Genomic DNA, 20,673 nt, shown 5'->3' with positions numbered 1-20,673 from the left:
CTTCTTTAGCAAAGTCTTTGAATTTCTCTGGAAGTAATCTTTTAATACTTAAAATTCATTCTCTTCCCAGTTACTCCAATTACTTAGATTGAATTTATTTATTTATTATTATTTTTTTTTCTCTCTATTGATTAGCTTCCCAGTTTTAAGGTGGACTGGAATTATTGGAAATTATCTTGTGATTTGAGATTTGTGGATTTTTTTTTTTTTTATTTCTTGTTAGACTATTCTTTAGATATTCCAATCTGTTTGCCTTTCTCTTTTTTTTCATTGTACAATGGATGTTAAGAATTTAATAAATTGTAAATAAAAAAAAAAAAGATTGAATTTAGTTCCCATTTTAATCCTTTTACTCAACTCTTCTTAAATCGTTTAACTCCTTATGCAGCACCTAAAAGGTATTTTACATGCCCTTGAATTCTATCTTAGCAGCAACAGTTTCTTGTTACCTTCAGTTCTCAGCCACTTTGTTAACTTTAGCTTCTTCTCTTTATGCCATTGGCAGGGATCCTCTTTCTCCAGCTGCTCTCCACAATTACAGTTTCATTCCGGGTGAAAGACACCACGCTCCCTTTGGTTTGGTTATGGAGTCCTGGGTACAGAGAGCCATCAGCTCCCAGTGGAACAAAAATAGTCCTTGAACCAAAAGGGGAAAATCAAGCAAGAGACAGGAAGGGTAGAATAAAAACTTCCTTGCCTCAAAGTTAAGTAAGAGTTGAAACTCCTCTGCATCAGGTCACTATCAGGTCTATACTCTGAAGGAGAGAGAGCGCACTGCAGGTCTTCCCTACCCCGAATTCAGCCTTGAACACAGGGACGCCCCAATCTTTTGCAACAAGGGGGACCAGGTTCTCACAGGGAATTCTCAAAAAATGGATTTAAAGAGTCAAATCAAGCAAAGGTTCTGGTCGACAGAAGGCTGACTTCAACAGGGAAATTTCCTTATTCCTTTCCTATAAATAAGGAGACAAAATGAAGACAGGAGACAAGGGAGCTCCTACCTCTAGAAAGAGTAACTAAAATTCCACGAGGATAGATGATGCTGTGGGATGATAAACAGCTAGGTCACACCATCTGCAGTTCCCACATGGGGGAGCAAAACCCAAACCTCTCTTTACTGATTTCTACACAGAACCTCTCCATTCAAATGGACTATGCCTTTTAGTGAGGGAAACCAAAGGTTCCCTACACATACATGGTAGAAACTGAGACATTGGGATAAGAAACTTTCTCTATTGCTCATTGTTTTTGTAGTTCTTTATAAAGGTGCCAGAGAGATCAGAGAGAGGACCCTGCCTGGATTGCTAAAACAGAGAGAAGGGAATGGTGTTACATGTGACAAGGGAATCCTGGCCTAATTAAAAGGGAAAGTGAATAGGATGGCTGTAAAAACAGTACTGGTCTGTGGCGCAGACAGCTGGGGAGATGAGAAAGACAGAAGAATGAGCAGTGGATGAGACAAAGATGAGGATGCTATGCCAGCTGCTTGGAGTGACAGGAGGTGCTAAAGTCTCAGACGAAGACATTAGAGAAAGGCTGAAGGTGGCTGAGATTGCAGAAAAGATGAGGGAAAGAAGACTGGCTAGTTTGGAAATATAGAAAGAAGAGATGAAAGGTCAGCAGGAAGGTACTAGAAATTAGAGGTGAAAAGGCCCAAAGGAAGACCAGACAAGAAGTTCCACCCAGAAATAAAGGAGTTCACAAACACCCATGATCCACATCTATGTGTGGATCTGAAAAAAACCCTATCAGTTATGATGACCCTCCTGACTTGTCCTAAAAATTTGGTATGGTTAGGATAAAGAAAAAAGAAGTTATTGGGAAGACTCACACACACAACACACATTTGAAAAGGATATTGAGACCCACTGCTCAAAACAGAGAACTGTGCTTGACTGGGCGGCTAGGACCACAGACCCCACTTGAGTGTAAAACACGCATAGGAGAACAACATCTTCAGGGCTCCAAGGGTCGGTGCAGGCTGATTCCACACTCGCCGTGTATGTAGCTCCTTCGCGGCTCTGCTTTATGATTGTGCGCAGAACAAGGGAAATGTGAACAAAATAGATTACTAGTAGTAGCAAACTAATAATAGAAACCATGCAACACAGGAGCCAGCTGTGTCCAGGACACATTTAACCAACAGCATCACTTGATTGTCTTTTTATGTTGACAATAGATGGGAGTTATACAATTACATCACCTAAGAGGTGGGAAGCACAGAATTTCAATCAAGCAGTTGTGTTTTCCCAGAGTTTACGAGCAGCAGCAAGTGTCTTGACAGCTGTTGGCAGAGCAAGCCAGCCTTGAGGACAGGATATCACAAGACAATGAGAAGGTGGGTTTGCGCCATGCAAGCAGGAAATCTGGTCGTATAGGACTTTCCTGCTCCAGAAACACACAGTGGACCTAGCTGCTCCAGAAGGGTTCAGGGGACCAGCAGATGCTGCAGAAAACCGAAAAAAAAAAAATGCAGTCCCAGAAACCATACTGTAGATGTTGGCAGAAGAGAACCAACTGGTCAGCCCATTTGTACGTGCCTACTGTGGTGGTGTCGAATGTCCTACTTCATCTGTGGCCTTCTCCCTCCTTAGGCTTCTAAGGTCTCTTTGTGTCTATCCCATGGATGCTTGAATTCTGTTTTGGCTCCTAGAACAGACTTCTGGTAGTGGTTACAAGTGTCCACCATCCTCTTGGTTAATAAAAGAAAAAAAAAAAGTATTTTCTCACATTCCTTTTCAGCTCCTTCCCTATGATGACCCCTTATCATTGAGCTTTTAATTCCACTGAAAATTCTACCTTCAGTTGCATTATTGAAGCCTGCTAGATATTCGAATGTCAGTCTGTATCATATCTGCCTTTTCTTTTAAGTAGTGCATCTTTAGCTCCTTCAGTCTCTCTGTGTTACTGCCTACTGTACTGGCCAGGCGCCACAAATGAAGACTTGCTGGTCTCTTTCTTTAATGATGGCTAGTTTTTTCACCTCTGAAAAGACATTTTCCTTTTGGATTTCTGCCTTTCAAATACATGATTTTGCCTTTTAGCATAGCTTTCATACCTTCTGAGCTTTTTCCCCAATTTTTAAAAATTTTATTTTATTTTTTTTTAGTTCAGTACTGAAGTTGTTTGTTTGTTTTTTAATATTAAAAAAAGCCCCTTAACATCAGGATGGGCCAATCAGTTCTTGAAAAGGAGATTACACTTGATTTCAGATAATAAGTACTAATAGAATCCTCTATGCCACAGACCTTTTCTGTTTTCTTACATTTTCCAGATTATAAATTGCTAAACTAAATTTAAATTAAAAGCCTTAGTGAACCAAGCTTTCTACATGGTGAAATGACTGATCAGCTTGCAGTCAGAACCCTCCATTTTTGAATGCAATTTAGTTATGGTATTTAAGGGTGTATGCTTGCTTTACAGGATAGGGAGAAACATGGCATTACTGCAGTGAATAAAAGCATAGAAAGCATGAGAATCATAACTTCTGTCCTGTCTCAACAGGTGTTTTTCTGTTTATTTACTGTTGTCCTGCTTCCACAGCAGCTTTTTTGTTTCTGATCCTAATGCTCTTGCTCATGCTTTTGCTCTGTGTGGTTTTTGTTTGCTGTTATACTGCCAACTGGTGGTTAGTGTGCACATTCATAGCTTCCACTATATTTAGTACAGTCACCTGTCTATATTTCAGTAGCCCAGAGTGCGCTGGTCACTGCTATCTTCACAGTTAAGACTCTGATTATGTTAGGAGAAGACCCTGACAGATGCCTGAACCAGTGTCTGCTCCAAAGTTCTGGACTGGAGATGAAGATCAACCCTGGCACCTGAAGTCCGAAGACCCCTGGGCAACGGGAATTGGCTGGGACTCAGTGAAAACAGGTTGCTGGGAAGCAGAAAGCTGTTCGCAGCGATCCAAAGGCTGACCAGCCTCTTGCTACAGAACTTACTACTTCCTAAAAGAGCAACTCACTCTGGATTCCAGCTTCTGGCCTTTTAATCCAGCCTTTTGTTCAGACATGCCTTCTTGTAAATTCTGTCTCCGAATCCGGTTTCCTGCTTGCAAAGCCAGCTTCTGAGTTAAGCCTGCTTTTTTTTCTTTTGTGAACTATTCCTGATTCTAATTCTTGGCCAGCATCGCTACTGTTCCTGTGTGCAGCCTACTGGATTTCTGACTGTCCCCAGTCTGTCCTGGGCCCAGTCCAAGCATCCCTCAGCCCTGCTCCACACCTGTGAGTACAGAGAGAGCAGGAACCGGACAGTTTATTTGTTTTGCCTGTTAATAAAGTTTGGAGTTGAAGTGGTGGCCTCCTCTGTCTGCGAGTAAAGACCGGGTTAAGCGCATAGGAAACGCGTAACAGAGAGAATAACGTGAATCTTACCCAACTACAAACCACCATGGGATGTCCCCTTAGTCCGCTCCGCCCCGAAACTTAGGATTGCAAAAGCCCATCAAAGTACAGACTGGCTATTGTTTTGTGTTCCGTCTGTCCAGGACATGCCGTGCTGCACGGCAGGCTCTCCTGACTTGCTGTGGAAGTTATTTGGCTTTCGGCCTTGTGCTCAACATGCACCTGAGGCCTCCAAGAGCTGAAAAACAAACAGTGCTCTCAGTTTTCAGCCTCATTGCTCAACTGTGCACCTGGAAGAGTGAGTTAAAACTCAGAAGAGCAACCATATCACCTTCTTTCTACAGAACTTTTTTTTATTTATCTTCCAAAATAAAAAGGGGTGAAAATCTGAGAAACAAGCAAGTAGAATTCTACAAAATTAAAAAAAAATCCTTATTTTGCTTAAAAATTGTGATGATATTTTGCAATCCAAATGCATGAGGCCAAATGTAAAGTTCGAAGGGATTTCTCCTGTTTTGTTTTGTTTTTTTGTTGGGAGTAGGTGGGAGAATACCTAGTGCATTTGGGACATGGAATTTTTTTATTTTTTTTTTTGCATCCAAAAAACATGCATTCCCCTGCCTAGTCTAGTTGGCAGGAAACTGGGAGAGATACTGTCTGTGCACCTACTGGAATCTGGGAGGTAGATATTCAGCCACTATCTGTTTGAGATAGTCAGCCAGATAAACATGTCTGGCTAGTGAGCTGGGATATTCCGTGGTGAGGCTGCACCACTGAATATACCCAGCTATCGAAAAGTTAGCCAGATAAGGCAGAATATTGACATTTATCTGGCTAAGTTAGCTGGATAAGTAGCAACAGCCCCCTCCCCCCCACTTAGCCAGATAACTAGCCAAATAAAAGTTATCCGACTAAGTGGCGACCACTGAATTTGGTCCGAACTTATCCAGCTAAGTGGCACTGAATAATGTCATAATGCCTCTGTATCGCTCCATGGTGAGATCGCACCTTGAATACTGTGTACAATTCTGGTCGCCGCATCTCAAAAAAGATATAATTGCAATGGAGAAGGTACAGAGAAGGGCTACCAAAATGATAAGGGGAATGGAACAGCTCCCCTATGAGGAAAGATTAAAGAGGTTAGGACTTTTCAGCTTGGAGAAGAGACGGCTCAGGGGGGATATGATAGAGATGTTTAAAATTATGAGAGGTCTAGAACGGGTAGATGTGAATCGGTTATTTACTCTTTCGGATAATAGAAAGACTAGGGTGCACTCCATGAAGTTAGCATGGGGCACATTTAAAACTAATCGGAGAAAGTTCTTTTTTACTCAACGCACAATTAAACTCTGGAATTTGTTGCCAGAGGATGTGGTTAGTGCAGTTAGTATAGCTGTGTTTAAAAAAGGATTGGATAAGTTCTTGGAGGAGAAGTCCATTACCTGCTATTAAGTTCACTTAGAGAATAGCCACTGCCATTAGCAATGGTAACATGGAATAGACTTAGTTTTTGGGTACTTGCCAGGTTCTTATGGCCTGGATTGGCCACAGTTGGAAACAGGATGCTGGGCTTGATGGACCCTTGGTCTGACCCAGTATGGCATTTTCTTATGTTCTTAATATCAACCTTCAGATGTCCTGATAGCACTGAGACTGAGCAGAGGAAATAAAGCCTTGCCTCTCTATGTCTGCACTGTCAGAAAGTTACGAGAAACATTTGGCAGAGTCCAAAAGTAACCTGAACCCAGAATTCACTGTGTGAACAAAAATGGATTTTATTTCAGCAAATGTGGCAGTTTGCCCAGTTTGAGCAGTGTCATTACTGATGTCAGATTACAAAAGGCAAAACTTGGAAATATGGATTTGTTTTACCTTATTTGTCTGATCTGCAGGGTATCATGAATTAGACCTTTTAAAATGATCAGAGATCACAGATGATGGCTATAGGTCTGTCAGTCCTATTGCCTATACTTGGGAACTATCCAGTTTTTTATCTTATAGCCTTCCTGATCAAGGCGCTGAAAGAGTATTGAGGTGCTGAAAACATAATCGTAATAGGGATATGCCATCATTTTAAGATGCCATGAAAACATCAACAATATTTGTTATAGCGTGTTGTGTTGTTTCCCACCCAAATGCTACAAAAAAATGTAAGAAAAATCATTTGTCATTTATGTAATTTTAATATGCACTGTTTGCTCAATTGAGGAAAGTACGCATGTAAAAATATAGTGCACACTAAAAACAAAACAACTGTAGATGGGAAAATGAAATGATGTACATAATTCTGAAATGAAATGACATAACAACCCAAAGCAAAATTGTTTCCAGGCAAGCCCCTAGATCAGAGGTTCCCAAACCTGCCCTGGGGGACCCCCAGCCAGTCAGGTTCCCAGGATATCCACAATGAATATGCATGAGACAACATTTGCATGCTATGGAGGCAGTACATGCAAATTTATCTCATACATATTCATTGTGGATATCCTGAAAACCTGATTGGCTGGGGGTCCTCCAGGACAAGTTTGGGGACTACTGTCCTAGACCATATTCACATTGAAATTGTTAGGTAGAGTATCAGCTTTTCCACTTCATCCATGGGAACTTTTAATCTAGTCCTGGGGGTGGCACGGAAAGGGGAGGAAGGATATAGAAGAGCTAAGTGAATTGCTAGATGCCAGTTATTACACATACAATTGTAACATTAATTAACAACTGGCATATGATACTGCTCTACACTGTGAGGATCCATTGCAGACTTTACCTCCAGCCTGTAGGTGGTGCTGTGAGCTTCTTATATCCAGCCTCCCAGCCTTGTTCCCTCCCCCCCCCCCAGCGGCCATCTTGTTTCCTGCCTAGACATATATTTTTACTTAGGCTTTTCATCAATCAGTTGCCAGAGCTTGGTCCTGTTTCCTGGTCCTCATACGCTGGCTCCAGCCTCTTGCCTGAATCCATAAGCCTTCTTCATCTCCAGTTTCAGTCTTCAATGTTTCTGCTTGACCTCTTTCATATTCTGATTTCCTGGTGCGCTCCAGCTTCCTGCTCTGTTCTAGGCTTCTTGCTCCTTGTTTGTACCATTTCTCAGGCCTGAGGGGAAGGTGGTTATCATAGGCAGAAGACCTTTAACTGTCAGATGCCTGGATTTGTCTTTCCAGATGTTAGGCTGCTCCTTTCTGGGGCAACCCACAGATGACTGGCATCACACATTGATGTTACTTTGATCTCCTGCATTCTTTATATAGAAAATGATGGCAGATAAAAGCCAGTATTGCCCATCCAGTCTGCCCAGCAGCAATTTATCTACTTTGGATAGAGGAGTATACAAATTCCCATTGGGAATCCAACATCCACTTCTTCCTCCTCCAGCCTTTCAAAGTACTACCACTGCCTTATAGCGTTGTTATTGCTGCTTCGTACAGGTTATGTCAATGCTTTCTCGAAGATTTTTGATTTGATGGAATCATACCACAGTAAATGCTGTTTTTTGACACTTTTCTGGAGGATGTGGGTGATTAGAACACTTGGGATACCTTTTTTTCTCTCTCTCTCTGTCTTGCTTTCCTTTCCTCCCTCTCTCTTTCTGTGATCCTCTGAAATCAGACTTGGGCTGTCAGAATTGAAGGATGATGGAAAGGTGAAAAGGGGCAGTAGGGGAAATAGGGAAATGGAGAGTTGAGAGATAGAAGAGCAAGAGAGAGCTGGTAAGCACCTGTTCCTACAGCCTTTCTTGTATCCTGGCCAGACAAAATGATTTGAATCATATTATAGTGCACAATACATGCCATGGGAATGCTAAGAGAGGGCTGTCCTTCCTCTCCCCATAGCTGTCCTTCCTCGTTCACCTGTGCCCTTCCTGTTTAGTGTGGAAGAACAGGCCACAGGATCCTGCAGAGGGAAAGACTACTTAAGATAAATCTGAACTCGAAGTTAAAAGCATGATAAGTGAGAAGAACAAGGCCATAATCCATATTAAGGAGTCACCTGTGGCGCTTAGCTGGCCGTGGGCTCACCCCGCGACCGGCCGCTCTTACCTGGTGCGCCGGGCAGAGGAACCGCTGACATTGAGATGGCCCCACGGCCCGAGACGCAGCAGGTTGCCGCGTAGGTCAGGCCGCGCCGAGGACGCCACTCAACTGAGCCAGTGCCCAGCGTTTGAATGCCTGCCAAGCCTGGTGGTCCCTGTTTTTTTTTTTTTTTTACCTGCTTCGATTTTGTGGTGAGATATAGGCCCGCAACCAAGAACGCCCGGGCTGACACCCTCTCCCGGGGAGGGCAGGAGAGCAGTGCAGGACGTGAGTACTCGCGGTCGCAGCCGTCTGCGACCGACAGGCGTAACAGCTGCTGAGAAGTTTTCTGGGCGAGGGGAGGTGTTTAGAGACTATTACAACCAAGATACTGCGGTTTCCTAACCCCCAAATTATAAAGACAATTTTCTGTTCTCATATTTAATTATTTGTTGAAATATTTACTGTTTTTGCCTATATCAAAATAGTGATAGGCGAAGTACAGCAAAGTTAATCAATAAAAATTAAAACAATAAAGTCACCATATTTCTTTGTTAAATACCTCGTAGAGGCTTTCACTGACTCCTAAGCTGTCTATGACAGTCCTGATTGAAGGCTCTTTTTGATGCAGAACGCTATATTGAATCTATCGTGTAACTTTGATTTCCAGACCTAGCTTTAATTACAATTCCTGGTACAGCTGCCTCAATTAACTTTTTTCACAAGCGGTCAATTCATTTTGCTTGAAAAGCCTCAGAATCCCATAGCAGATAGAATTTAGAGTTTTGGAACTATTGGACAGCTATCTGACTTGGTAGAATTATGCTATTGTTGTTTGGTGAATCAAGACTCAATTAAATACTTGGAAATCAGGCTGTTCAGCTCGCCACTGAAGCATGCAATTGGTGGCAGCTTCTATGGAAGGAAACTGTTTCCTCAGACTTTTATCAAAATGTTGAAAATGTAGTAACCTGTCAGGGTGAGAGGCCCCTACAAGCAAAAGCCATCCTTGGTTCAGGGTTCAGGATGGGGTTCACGCTTAACAGACACACCACTGGGTCCTGGCTAACACTTTGCAGGATTTGAAAACAGCAGGGCACAGGCTGCCTTCCTTTAGAGACGACATTGGGGTTTAATGTTCAAAGAACTGAAGCAGGTTCAATTGCAAACCTCACAATCCAGTACAATTCAGGGCGCCATCACGTAGTTGCACAGTAGTTCAAGCTTTTCATCTTGACAGACACAAATATGCTCACTTCCAGGAGCCAGATTTTGCTGGTCTCCGGGCACAAGCCAGGGTTTCTGGCTTGAGGCTTCGTGAATGCAAAGCAAGCAAGGATTTCTAGGTTCAAGGCTTCACGGGTACACGGCAAAGAAGGATTTCAGGTTTGAGACTTCATAGGTCTGCCCCTGGTTCTCACCGCTTGGCCCTCTAGCCCTCAGATTGCTGGGAAGAATGCGTTGTTCCCAGAAATCTCCTTTGTAGACCCCCCCAAGGACCACACAGTACTCAAGATGTTGCATCCTGGATCCATTATGGAGGCATTATGATATTCACAGTTTCCACTGGAAAAAAAATGTTTGCTGCTTGTGCATTATTTATACCTTTGAGGTATTTGACTGTCTCTGTCATATACACCTCCTCCCTCTCCTCTCCTTTAGGGTATACATATCCAGGCTGTTAAGTCTTGTTTCATTGGACTATTGGTAATTTTAATAAGGCTTTTGCTTAATTTTTTTTCTGTACGAGCTGGCATGCCGAAGCTTTATGCCGTGTCTGTAGCATGAGTGTTTTATGTAGGCACCCACCGCTGGTGATTCAAAGTAGAATATTTTTTTTTCCCTTTCTGTTCTTAGGCTTTTGTGCTCATCATTAATTCTGAACAACTGTCAGGAGTTTGAACTGGCGACCCTAGAAGGCAGAGGCCAGGAAGCTGAAGAGGAGCCATGGGAGATAGTCAAGGAAAAGCTGGTGAATATTTCTGTTTGCCAGGTAGTTAGATGCTGGCGGAAGTCCCATTAGTTCAGCACAGGGTGTGCCCTGATGGTGATAGTATATAAGAAGAGCCACAAAGACACCCCTTTGCTGGTATAACAGACTCTTGGGATATATCCTCTAGAACAGGGGTGGGCAATTCCAGTCCTCGAGGGCCGCAAACCAGTCGGGTTTTCAGGATATCCTTAATGAATATGTATGAGAGAGATCTGCATACACACTGCCTCAGCTGTATGCAAATCTATTTCATGCATATTCATTAGGGGTATCCTGAAAACCCGACTGGTTTGCGGCCCTCGAGGACCGGACTTGCCCACCCCTGCTCTAGAACCTCTGTTTATCTGTCCTTGTTCCTGCACTACACTCAGCTCTGTAACGTTGATGGACGTGAAGACCTAGCTCCATGATAGGAATTAGTGTTAATTCAGTGATTTGAAGACCACTGCTCCATATTTAGGCTCAGAAGGAATGGTTTTCACTGTTGCAGGTTGGGATGTAGATGCACTGTGTGTTTTTGTTCATCTGACACCAGATTATTTCATAGAGGTTCAAATGTACTCAAGGGTTTTTCCCTGTTTTGTGTCTATGGGGAACGTGCACAGTACCTCTGGCCCAGAGAGAGCTGCTAAGCAGTGGGAAGGTGTTAAGACCCGACAGAGCCTTTCGTGCTTTTGTGTCTATTACAGTGGCATAGCCACGGGTGGGCCTGGGTGGGCTCCCCCAATTTCAACATCTGGCTGGCCATGCGAGGCCAAAAGAACAAGAGACAGGTCATCTTCTTGCAGCCCCACACTTGCAGAAAAGTAAAAGGCAGCATAAAGCATCAGGAGCGCTGCAGAGCTGGCCTGAGGTGCCAGAGGAAGGGCCAGCACTAGGCAGATGAGTCCTCCCAGTGCTGAGATCGAGTGCGTCTAACCAGTCAGCTTCTAGCTGCTGGTGCCGCTCCTCCCTCCTCCCATTTAGTTCAGTGGTCTGCTTCCTGAACTGTGCAGGGCTCCGTAGATACAGAGCACCCCCATGATTCAAAAAAGCAGATCATTGAGCCGAGGGGGAGGAGGGAGGAGTGGCATTGGCGGTTATAGCTGGAGGGTTAGATCCATTGGCCAGCAGTGGTAAGGGGGTAAGAGGTGCAAGCTCTGGGAGGTGGGGACACCATGAAATAAAAGTGAAAGGTTTATGGAGTGGAGACTTCAGGGGAGAATGGAAATTCCAGAGTGAGGTGGGTTGGACATTGGAGGCAGTAGCGACTTGTGAATTGGGTGGGGAATAGTATGAAAGTGGAAAGATGGATTGGGTGGGGTAAGGTTTGAGGGGAGCAATGGGGACTGGCTGAGAATTTGTGGGAGAATGGGGGGTTAGTGAGAGCTGAGGGACTGGGTACGGATTGGGGGAGAGTGGAGACTCAGAGGTTGAAAAGGGACTAAGAAGAGAGAGTGGTGGGGAATTGGGGAGAGAGCAGGGACTTAAGAGACTGTGTGGGGAATGGGAAGATAGTGGGGACCTGGCATTTGCAAGGAGGCTTATGAGATGGGGGGTGGAGGTTGAGCTGGGAGAGTATGAGTGGGGGATTTGAGGTGGGGCTATGTTTATGAGATGGGTATAAGAGTAGGGGCTTAAGGGTAGGAAGGAGTTGAGAGATGGTATGAATGATCTGGTGAAAGACAGTGGAAAAGGATGGGAAGAGGAAACTGGAGAGGGGTGAGAGGTATTGGAAAGGTAGGGGTTTGTGAGGGGAGGGAGAGATAATGGAAATTGGTCTAGGAAGGAGATGAAAAGGGTGTAATGGGAGGCTAGGTAGGGGATAAGAGGTAGATTAGCTGGAGGCAGGGAAAGGAATTAGTAATAGGGAAGGAGTTGGGGCTGGTGAGAAGATGAAAAGCAGAGGAAAATAGATGAGGACTGGGAAAAGGGTGAGTACAGACTAAAATAGGGGGACTAGGGACTGAGTGAAAGACAGGGGAATAAGAGACTGGGGAAGGAGTGAGATACAGAGGTGGAATGGGATGAGAAAGGGGTAAAATAGGGAGATAAGTCTGGTAGGTACGTAAAGTGAAAAGAGGGATATTAAGGACTGGAATAATGAGAGGCTAGAGAGGTAAGAGAGACATGGAAGATCAATGTCAGAGACAGGTGATGAAGAGGAAGTGAAGAAGACAGGAGGAGAGAAAAGAAATGGAAAATAGAAAGGAATGCTCCTTGCTGCAAGTGCAGGTCTCCAGAGGCAGGCAGAGCTCCGGAATCTCAATGCATCGATGAGACGATGGTGCAAGGAAGAGGGATTCAGTTCTGTAAGGAACTGGGGAACCTTTTGAAGAAGGGGGAGTCTTTTCCGAAGGGATGGGCTCTACCTTAACCAGGGTGGAACCAGGCTGCTGGCGCTAACCTTTAACAAGGTGGGATCTTCTTAGTGTTTGGATAATTGCCAGGTTCTTGTGGCCTGGTTTGGCCTCTGTTGGAAACAGGATGCTGGGCTTGATGGACCCTAGGTCTGACCCAGCATGGCAATTTCATATGTTCTTATGAGATAGAGCAGCTTTTAAACTAAATCAGAGGAGGAAGCCGCATGGTTCAGAGGAAGGTATCTTTGAAGGATACTAATGAAGCAGGAGAGTTAGGGCATCCCAACAGAGAGGATCCAATAAAAGCAAAAGTAGTCCATATGCCTATAAGTAAAGAATCACCTGAGCTAAAGAATTCCAAATTATCCCTGTCAACTGAAAAGCAGGTTGTTAATACAAACAAAAAACACACACTTTGAAATGTCTGTATACCAAAGCCAGAAGTCTAAGTAGTTAGAATGTAGAGCAGTGAATGTTGAGATAGACATTGTTGGCATCTCAGAGACATGGTGGAAGGAGGATAACCAATGGGATAGTGTTATACCAGAGCACAAATTAAATTGCAATGATAGGGAGCAACTTGGTGTGGGGAGGGGGTAGTACTTTATGTTTGGGACGACATAGAGTCCAACAGGATAAGGTGGCTGAGTGGTGAAGGTGATGGACTGCTCATCCATTGTGCTCTGTATGCATGGGTTCAAATCCCATCCTTGTCAATAGTTCTTTGTTTCAATACCTTTGTAAGGGGCCTTGCGGAAGGGATAGAAGGTAATGTTTGTCTATTTGCAGAAGATACTAAGATCTGCAACAGAGTGAACATGCCTGAAGGAGTAGAGAGAATCAAAAGTGATTTAAGAAAGCTTGAAAAGTGGTCAAAGAGTTGGCAGCTGGGATTCAATGTCAAGAAGTTCAGAGTCATGCATCTGGGGTGCGGCAATCCAAAAGAGCTGTATGTGATGGGCAGCAAAAGACTAATGCGGATGGTCTGGGAGAGGGCCCTTGGTGTGATAGTGTCTGTTGATCTGAAGGTGGCGTGACAAGGTGATAGCTAAAGCCAAAAGAATGCTGGGCTGCCTAGACAGAGGAATAACCAGTAAGAAAAAGGTGATAATGCTCTTGTACAGAACCTTGGTGAGGCCTCACTTGGAGTACTGTGTTCAGTACTGGTGCCCGTATTTCAAAAAGGATAAAGGCAGTCCAAAGAAGAGTGACCAAAATGGTGAGGGGATCAGCACTGGAAGACTTATGAAGAGAGGCTGAATGATCTGAATATGCATATCCTGGAAGAGAGGAGGTGCAGGGAAGATATGATACAGACCTTTATTTATTTAAAAACTCTTCTATACCGTTGTTAAGTTAGATAACCATCACAACGGTTTACAGCAAGGCACGATAATGAAAATATGAGTGGTATAGATTACAAATTAATCATATGCCATCATAGTACGGTAACAATTCATTACAATAAAACTATGTGTGTGAGTTAAGCTTGTCTGTTGGGAACATAATACCTGAATGGTTTTAATGATGCACAATCATCAAATCTTTTCCATTGGAAAGAAATCAATAGAACTAAGGGTCATGAAATGAAACTCCAGGGAGGACAACTCAGAACCAATGTCAGGAAATCTTTCTTCACAGAGAGGGTGGTGAATGCCTGGAATGCCTTTCCGGAAGAGGTGGTGAAGACAAAAACAATGAAGGAATTCAAAGGGGCATGGGATAAACACTGTGGATCCCTGAAGGCTAGAGGATGGAAATAAAGAAAAGAGTGCATGGGGGTAACTGGGGGTAACTTGCGGGTGTGGCAGTTGCTACCTTTAACAAATAAGCCTTCATACTGTTGATGCAACTCCCAGGGCTGCTGCAAGGGGATTAGGTGCTCTAGGCACATTCTGCCTTGCTCAGTCTCTCTCCCCCCCCTGGAGTCGTGCCCACACACCTCCCGCCCCGACTCCTACCTCTTGCCAGCGGCGGTGGCAAAGAGGAGTGGACATTTGAATCCCCACTCCTCTTTGCTGCCGCCGCTTGTGGCCCCAAATGGCTCATGAGCATTGGCGGCGGCAGCCCCACAGGGCTTGTGCCCCCCTAATAGTTGGCATCCTAGGTCCAGGCCTAGCTCACCTGGTGCTTCCGTCGGCCCTGGCAACTCTATCATTGCTCTCTGCTTCAACGGCAGTGGGAAAGGGATTCAAAGAGGGCCCCCGACTTTTACGGTTTGGGGCACAAATAAACATGGGGGTAACTTGATGATGCAGATTTTACTACCCTTAATCACTAAGCCTGATACTTTTGATTCAACTCCAGCATTGCTCTCTGTTTCCATGGCAAGGGTTAAGGGAAAATGGATTCAAACAGCATCCGAGGGTCCTGACTTTTATGGTCTGGGAAACTGGTAAGATGGGGGTAACCTGCACAGTGCAGTAGAAACTGGAATAAGCATAAGCTTGCTGGGCAGCCTGGGTGGATCGTTTGGTTATTTTCTGCCATCATTTCTATGTTTCTGTGTTTCTATGGATCCTTCAAAAGACTAAATGCACAACAGATTCTTTATGGGTAGAAATCCCATGTGTGTTCGGGAAGAGAATAGCGATAGGAATATATTACCATTCATCTGGCCAAAATGATGAGTCGGACATTGAAATGGTAAGAGAAATTAAGGAAGCTAACCAGATTGGTAGTGCAGTAATAATGGGAGACTTCAATTACCTTATAACAATCACGTTGTGTCATAAAATGTTTATCTTATGTTGTTGTTAGTATCTCATGTACTTTATATAACAAATTTCTATATAGTGAGTTTTGGGACCTTCATGCCACCCACGGATAAACAAGCTCAAACTTGTGTTGCCACCGTTACGGGTCTTTTTTTAATCATCGGTCCAATCAACTTTTTTTGTGGTTAAATGTTTTTCAGTTTTTCTTATTATTTTGAAAACTTTTTCATAAAATTTCAAAGGACTGTACGTCCCTTTTGCTTAAGCCGAAAAAGTTCCAGAGTCTGGTGTCCGACGTGAACACGTTTTGCTGAGCTGCTGCCTCAGGGACTTCTCAGGACGACTTGTAAAGTGCTGCTCTGTGAACTCTCTGGATGTGGAAGATTTCTATGTTTGTACTATTCAATAGAGGTCCATTTCATTTCTTCGGACCAGCCACCATTTCCTTACTTCAGCGTTTAGGAGTTACCACCTAAGAAAAAGATCTAGGCATCATAATTGATATTACATTGAAATCATGGGCTCAGTGTGCTGTGGTGGTCAAAAAAGCAAACAGAATGTTAGGAATTATTAGGAAGGGAATGGTGAATAAAACAAAAAATGTCATAATGCCTCTATAATCGCTCCATGATGAGACCACACCTTGAATAATGTGTGCAATTCTAGTTACTACATCTCAAAATAGATATAGTTTCACTGGGGAAAGTACAGAGAAGACTGACCAAAATAATAATAAAGGACAAGGAATAGCTCCCCTATGAGGTTAGGGATGTTCAGCTTGTAGAAGAGACGGCTCAGGGGGGATATGATAGAGGTCTATAAAATCATGAAAGGACTTGAACAGGTAAATGTGAATCGGTTATTTACTCTTTTGGATAATACAAGGACTAAGGAGTATGTGGGCCCTGGGCTGAGGTGAGAGATGGTACTGCCCATGGGGAGGAGCCCCGTGAGCCTCACCGTCAGGAGGCAAAGTCTCAGCTGCTGGGTGCGTGGATCATCAGGTGCTGGAGAGAGAGCAGAGAGAGAGCGACACTGCCCATGGAGCGGGGAATGTATCATAAAGACACACAGTCACAGCGGTGTCACGAGGTCTGTGAATTGGGGTATACCCAAGGAGGAGATGATACAGCAATGGTCCGCAGAGCGGGGTACATCGATGAGGGTTCCTCAGTAGAGATGTAAGGTAGAGGTCCGCGAAGCGGAGTACTCACTTGGAGTAGTGGCAAGGTTCCAGAGGAAGTCCTGGGGAGCGGGACTGGTCCTAGGCACAAGGCCCTCCGAGCAATGGATAGCCAGAGACGAGGGAAGGGCCCCCGAGGAGCGGGTACCCGGGACGTCTCACGCCGAGGAAGCAGGAACTGGAACAGGAAGTCCGTAGTGAGCGAAGCAGATTCAGCAATGAGGGAACTCGTTGCCAAGTTGTAGGCAGACAGGGCCAGCCGGCTTAAGAGTCCACGATGAATGACGTCATCCGGGGGGATGCCCCCGAGGTTCCCGCCATGATGTGCATAAGACTGGCCCGAGAGCGAGCGCGCACCTAAGGAACTCCGAGGGCAAGATGGCGGTTGGCAGCGTCCACGCCGTCCAGGGAGGCCCGGGAATGGGCAGGCAGGCCGGCAATAGCTGGCGGAGGCCGCAAGTCTACCCAACGGAGCCAGTGCAGTGAGGCAAGAGGTGAGCAACAGCGGTCGCACCCATCTGTGACCAACGGGCGTAACAGTAGCACATTTAGAACAAATTGGAGAACATTCTTTTTCACTCAATGCACAATTAAGCTCTGGAATTCATTACTAGAGGATGTGGTTAAGGCAGCTAATGTAGCTGGGTTTGAAAAAGGTTTGGATATAAACTGCTTTTAATCAACAGGGAATAGCCACTGCTTGTTGCCAGCATTAGTATCTGTTGTGCATCCCGGCTGCGTGGGTGCCGCGACTGGGCCTGCTCACCTGGCATTACCGTCCATAAGCGCATGCTTGCCTGCTGCTGCGAACCCCTGGCTCCCGTCGGGGCTCTGTGTCCTCGGCTGGCTTGGCCCTGCCCCTAGGTGCGCGCGCAGCCGACCTCTCTATTCTTTACTGAAAGAAAATTGCTTCAAATCGGCCACTCGTTTGCGGGAAGCCATCTCGCTGCTTTCCCCCAAGTATATTTGGCCGTTTTATATCACCAGGTGTATTTTATAAGTATGCCACTTTGATAAATATCGGGAGCGGAGCAGGCGGATCAGGCAGCCATCTTGCAGCGCTGCTCGCTAGTGCCCCCCGACCTCTCTATTCTTAAATGGAGCAGCGCAGGAAAACCCCGGGAGGCGCATCATTCAGGCACCATATATTAGGCAGGGCTCAAACCCCTGATTCCTGCCTTGGCAATCGGGTCATTCCCTGCCAAGGACTCTGGTCACTATTCCCCTGAAGTGCTCGCCCCAGACCTCACCTACGACTGACTGTCCTCCGAGTACCGTTCCGCCCGTTGGCTCCTTCCACGGTGGCTGGGGTACCAATCCGGCAGGTTCACCATCGAGCACCATGTCAGGTCGACACTGTTGGTGTAGTTGAGTTTGCCTTCGTGTTCCAGTGTCTCCTGTTCGTGTTTCCTGCTCCCGTGTCCTTCTCAGGTGGTACCTATCCGTACTGACTTCTTGGTACTGACCTCTGCCTGCCTGACCATTTTTCTGCCTGCCACCTGGAATCGACCCTTGCTTGCCACGACTATGCACGGACTGACTCTGGTATTGACCCTCGCTTTAGCTGACCTCTCTTGGACTGATATTCTGGCTTTGACCCTTGTGCTTCACTCGGACACTCTCTTCTGGCCCCTGGTAACCATCGGGCCTACGCACTTGGATAACAACCGCGGTTTCCACGTGGCTGGATCTGCAGGCGCTGCCTGTCTCATTCAGAGGACCTCTCTGAACTATTGCCTTCCTGAGGTCTCCGGAGTTTCCGGTTCTGGTCTAATCCACTCACTCTGCATCAGCCACGCACCCTTGCTCATGGTGGGCATACCTCTCCGGGAGACCACCGGAGGCCCACCTAAGTCCAGGCGGTCTGGGTACCCAAGGGCTCAACCTGCGGAAACCCCGGACTGTTATTGGTGAAGCTCCAGCTAGCCTCTGTCTCCTAGTGTGCTCTGCCTCCTGGTGGCAGGCGCTCTCTGGGTCCGACCAGAGGGCCTTACCAATCCTGCACCAGGCCAAGGGTCCACCTCCAGCGCAACAGTATCATGGGATCTAGTTAATGTTTGGGTACTTGCCAGGTACTTATGACTTGGATTGGCCACTGTTGGAGACAGGATACTGGGCTTGATGGACCCTTGTCTGACCCAATATGGCATATCTTAATTTTTTATGTTTTTATGACCCTGGAGAAAAGATTTAAAGGAAGTTAGAGGAAAGTGGGAGAGAAATTGGGTCCAATGCAATAAGAAAACTAAGATGCCCAGACATCTTAGGTAGAAAAAAAACATTTTATTTTCAATTTAATGATTGGAGCATGTTAATTTTGGCAATGTGCATCTCTGATATCTTTATATTTTGTTCAGTAGAGGAGAAAATATATTTATGTTTCTATTTTTATGGTGTTGTATACAAAAATGGCTTCTTGGGGTTTCAAGTTTAATTTTTGACTACATATTTCTCGTTCTAGTTTGTGGTCACTTATTCTGTACTAGGTAAAGAACAGCTTGTTCTGTGTTGGGATCTGTAGCAGTTCAGCTTGTTCTGTTTTCCCATTTGAAAGTGTATTCATGTTCTAGGACCTGGTGTAATATATTTGCAGTGCTGACATTTCCTTGCTGTGTGCATTCTGGGAGTTAGTGCTGATACAGGTTTGCTCAATAGGTCCTGAGTGACTTTTGGAGGGAGGCAGATTTAAAACAAATTGGAGAAATTATTTTTTCACTCAATGCACAATTAAGCTGTGGAATTTGTTGCTGGAGGATGTGGTCAAGGTATCTTGAATAGTTCCTGGCAAGTACCTGGAGCAAAAGTCCATAAACTATTATTAGCCAGGTAGATTTGGGAAAGCCAGCACTTATCCCTGGGAGTGAGCAACAAAGAACTGGAGCTACTCTCTGGGATCTACTGGGTATGTCCTGATGACCCAGATTAGCCACTGTTGGATACAGGATGCTGGTCTCGACAGACTGCTGGTCTGACCCAGCAGGGCACATTTTATGCTCTTATGTTTTGTTCTACTTAAATGTGCCTGGCAATGGAGACACTTTGTTTTGTGGTTACTAAAGTGACACCAGAATTTGAATATTCAGTTAAAGTTTAAAATATAAAAGTAGGATGTACAATTATGTTTTAACAGGATTGTCCTCAGGGGCAGGGGAATGGAAATCATGATTGGTTCCATTATCAAAATTTTGGTGAGGACTCTATAGGTACGAGCCCTGAGTTTACGTGGCTAGCATTGCTTCTGGGAGGACTCGGTGGCACGTTCAGTTAAGAGAGATATAGGAAAGGAAGGGGTGTGTGTGAGAGAGAGAGAGAGACACTGCTGGGTACAGGGGAAGGAGTTTGAGACTTGAGAGAAAGAGATTACTGGAGTTCGGGGTTGGGGTGGAGGTAGATGAGAGAGAGAGACTCATCCTGCGTTACCCATCCTGTCCCCAGCAGTCTCACGCTCTCTCAATGATCCTCCTCTACCAGTCTCTCTCATATCATGGGGAGAAGGGGCACAGAGAGAGAGAGAGAGAGAAACTGATTCCTATGGGGGTGGGGATCCATTTGTGGATAAATGTATAGCTAACACAGTCACACTTATGCCTTTGTCCCACCCAAGTTAACCTCAGGCTCTGCCAAAAATATGAGTTCTGGCTAGGCCACTGCTTTTTCACTCAAAAAATGAGTTCAAATATTCAATATCTATGGTTGACCGGCTGATGACGTCAATGGGCAGGAACAGTTGCTTCTGCTGCCTACACATTTATGATAGTTCTTTGTCACATCACAGCTGTTCTATCTTTCATTTCCCAACCGTCAGGGCCGGCGTGTCCCTATAGGCGAACTAGGCGATCGCCTAGTTCGCCTATAGGGCCTATAGGGCGCCAACCATTAGGGGGCAACAAAGAGCAGCCATGTGGGGCCATAAGTGGAGCCCATCCCAGTCACAGCCGAGAGGAGCAGAGACTTGGCGGGCCGTGAGCGGCAGAGGCTCTGCAGGCCGCGAGCAGCGCCCATCCTGCTCACGGCCGAGAGAAGCAGAGTCAGGCGGGGCACCAGCAGCGCCTCTGTTTGTGTGTGTGTGAGGGATTGCATGTGTA

The 20,673-nt window shown here is 45.3% G+C and overlaps 1 protein-coding gene and 1 non-coding gene across 2 annotated transcripts in view; both read left to right on the top strand.

The window, feature by feature from the left end:
- USP43 (ubiquitin specific peptidase 43) overlaps positions 1 to 20,673 on the top strand; it is a 629,533-nt gene that overhangs the window by 26,222 nt on the left and 582,638 nt on the right. The window lies entirely within an intron of this gene.
- TRNAS-GCU lies at positions 13,323 to 13,404 on the top strand. Its single transcript has one exon. It is a non-coding gene; the product is annotated as a tRNA-Ser (tRNA).

Source organism: Rhinatrema bivittatum, chromosome 4 (assembly GCF_901001135.1).
Source record: "Rhinatrema bivittatum chromosome 4, aRhiBiv1.1, whole genome shotgun sequence".
NCBI classification, from domain to species: domain Eukaryota; kingdom Metazoa; phylum Chordata; class Amphibia; order Gymnophiona; family Rhinatrematidae; genus Rhinatrema; species Rhinatrema bivittatum.
Note: the sequence above shows the minus strand (reverse complement) of the source record. Positions and strands in the feature narration are given on the sequence as shown.